Raw genomic sequence first — 3,527 nt, 5'->3', positions numbered from 1 at the left:
AAAGTTAATGTTTCATTAAATGTCCTCCATAGCGACCAATATTGTCCAATGATTCGACACAATGAAATATCAGAATTATGAATAGGACTCATTCGTCATATTTATGACGTCAGGTGTCGCTGATGTACTAGAGGTGGTTACGTAAACGCTTTAATCACCGCGGCGCTTGTAACAATGTAAACAAATGGACGTGTCCTCGAATTTGGAGCCAAACGGAGGGGCTGAATCGATCTTTAATCGAGCTGTCACAACCGGGAGAAAGGTTTATCCGAATCTTGGGTAATTATTGTTTGTAAATAATATACATTTATGGAAACTTTCTAAGAATTATCGAGTGTAACATGCCTATATGACGAAGATAGTACAACGACAAAGCAGTGAGTTTACAATCGACGTTTTTGTAGGTTGTCAGATGTATTATCATCTTTACCACTTACACAAACACTAGATTCAAATGGAATTAGTATATGATACGAATACTCATGGCGATATTTTGGTTTTTTTTTGTTTTTTGGTTTTTTTTTTTTACATGACAATCATTGCACAGCTAGGTTATGTAGATCTACACTGGTTACATACTATTAAAAGAGCAACGTCCCAAATGATCATCAGGGTAATTAAGTGCAACGTAATATTCATTGCAAGGCAAATACAAACTAAACATTCATTTTATTTTAGTTCACTTAAAAAATTAATGATAATAAACAAAACTAAAACAATCACAAACATCATATTTCAACCCTCACCAAAAGACTCTCCAGATCCTACATAGAGATACATTAAATGACCATTCATTGATATTGGATAAATATAATTGATTTCCAATCAGCCTCATTTGTTTGTTTTTTTTTAAATTAAAAAAAAAATTGAGACTGGTACGCTTTGATGTAAGTCGCCCACATTTCGCAGTGGTTAGAGTGTCTGCCTTGTCTACAGTCGCCAAAGCTAAGAGCTGAACCTGATGTCGCAGGTTCAAATCCACTGCATTACATGTCCTACAGATGAGACCGTCTAAACCGTGGTCCTGTTTTGCAGTAAGTGTTCGCACTAAAAAGATCCATCCCTGCTCAATGGCCCAGAGTGCCGAGAATAGGTATATTTGCAGTCTGCCATCAGCAAATGATGGTGTCTCCGTATGAGTAAAAAATTCTTAAGATGGAAATTAGACAACAAACAAACATAGACTTGATATGTGCCCTTGTACTATATAGTGCATATGAATAATTGTGAAATTTATTTGTTCTGTACATATTTTTTTCATAGTCAGTAGCTACTTGTATACTTAGAGCATTACATCTTTGTTATGATAAAGGTAAAAATAAGTACAAATATTTTAAAGTTAACATTTGCTAGGTCCATTTTGTACAGTACCGGTATTTGTGTTTCTATAATGTGACCCTCGACAACTTAGTTTACATTTACAATTTCATTAAGTCGGAAAGATATACTCAGTAATTAAATAAAACCTGCTGCATGTAAAAATAAATAAAAGGAATATATACATGTAGTAGCTGTTATTGTACAACTAAATACAAGAAACATAATTAATTTTACAGTCCTCTGAAAAAAAGAATTTATTATCAGGACTATGGATTGACCTCACTTACAGGCTGACTGTATATTTGTTCCTAAATAAAAGCCTATACTGAGTAAATTGGTTATTTTTCAGTTATTTAAGAATATATTTTTTCATTTCATTTTATTTAGGAGATCAGCAGGTAAAATAAGAAGTCAAAGCTTACAGGGAGCTTTATTATGGCTGGATGGTACATGTTACATAAAAATTCTATTTTTCCCCATCTAATTCATGAAATGGCATCCATCCTATTGTCAGTGCTGTCAGGGAAAAAGATGAACTGGTATGTAATTGCATTTGTATTTTTTTTAATAATAGAAAGTACTCATAAATTACACGTAAGCTAGGCCATCCTTAAAAAATTGTTTGTTTGGAATTGCCACCTGAAGGGTTTCAGACACAGGAGGGAGGGAGGGAAATTACTTTTTTTTAATTGAAAACCTAATTTTACATAGATCAGACACTATATATCAGTGTTTTGTATGGTGCATGTGATACATGTAATGGGCAAAAAAAAAATTGATTAAATATAAAAAAATCTTCCTACTTTTGGTCAATAAAATTTTTTCAGGAGGGGGCATTTCAATGAGACGGGAGGCAATTCTAAACAAACTATAATTTTATTTTGGCCTAAGCAATGCTTCAATGCTTCCAATTTTAATTCTTAAAAAAAATGCATTTCCTTTTATTATCACTAGGTGTATTACAACCTAAGACAAAGTGTTGAGATGTTTGGCAGTCCTATACATTCACAGAGAAAATGTTCTGCTGGAAATATGGGGCAACATTCAGCCTGTACACACATAGACAAGGTATTCTCATGCTTGGAAAATTCTCTAATAGAATACCGGTACAATAATCTTGTATGCAGCATCTTCAGGCTTTTCACAAACTTACAATTAAGGATTGATTAAGAATTGTATTTTAATTTGAGAAGTAGATCAATTTTATTTAAAAAATTAAAAATATTTAAAGACAGTTTAATTTACCAAAAAACAAGTGCAGTCATGATAATGCTAATTACTCTATACTAATTGCTACTCATTCTTATTTGAAGGGATTCCACCAAAAACTGAAAGGGAAAAGAAGCTGATGTACTCAAACAATCCCTGGCAAGAGAAATTAATTTGTGAAATGAAAGAATGCACAGACATAACATTTTAATATTTGTTTGTACAAAAATTGACATTGAAAGGAATTTACTGTATGTGTACTTAAAATAGCGAGCTTCATATTTTAGTTGTTTTTGAGCAGACGAGGATGTGCTAATTCATAAATACCACTAAAAATTCATTTATAAATAGAATATACGACACAAATATTTGTAGCATTAATTCAAGATTATGCCAACAACCATATCCATTGATTGCGCTAAATTTTGAAAACACCAAGTTATGTACATGTACAGTATTTTTCCAAAGCTTGAACTTTTTTCTGTTAACGATTTTGCTTATTTTATTCATGGCTGTAAATAAATAAAACAAAAAAGATTGTATTAAATATTTATACATATTTATTCCTTTCGTACTTAAATTTGAGCATGCAAGTACAATATTCTTGGAAATCAATGCTTGTGGATTTGACGAGTCTCTCTTGCCCATGGATTTTGTTAACATATTGATTGAATCTACATTATCAATGAGTTAAAATCCACAAAATTACATACCCATGAACAATTTTTCTTGTCCATGAACATTGAACCCCACAAATTAACTTGATTAAAAAGATTCCACAGAATTCATAATACATGTACAATCATTTTTAATTCTTTTTCAAAGCAAGCAAAAAGATTTTTTTTAATTTTTCTAAAAATTAAATGTGTCAAAAATTCTTAAAACTATATACTTGTGTTCTGAAATTTAAAAAGTAATAGTTGAACATCTTCTAAGCACATCTCACTTAATAGCCTAATCATGCTAATAGCTTCTACAATATGTACCAATATGAGAAA

At 31.4% G+C, this 3,527-nt stretch overlaps 1 long non-coding RNA gene across 1 annotated transcript; it reads left to right on the top strand.

Annotated features, from left to right (window-relative positions):
- Positions 1-209: 209 nt before the first annotated feature.
- On the top strand, positions 210-2,377 carry LOC134250530 (uncharacterized). Its single transcript, XR_009988513.1, has 3 exons — positions 210-279; positions 1,708-1,859; positions 2,275-2,377. It is a non-coding gene; the product is annotated as an uncharacterized LOC134250530 (long non-coding RNA).
- Positions 2,378-3,527: the final 1,150 nt, after the last annotated feature.

Source organism: Saccostrea cucullata, unplaced genomic scaffold (genome assembly GCF_032062105.1).
Source record: "Saccostrea cucullata isolate Sc308-1 unplaced genomic scaffold, CSIRO_AGI_Scuc_v1 ctg2668, whole genome shotgun sequence".
NCBI lineage: Eukaryota > Metazoa > Mollusca > Bivalvia > Ostreida > Ostreidae > Saccostrea > Saccostrea cuccullata.
The sequence above is the reverse complement of the archived record's forward strand: the minus strand, read 5'-3'. Positions and strand labels throughout refer to the sequence as shown.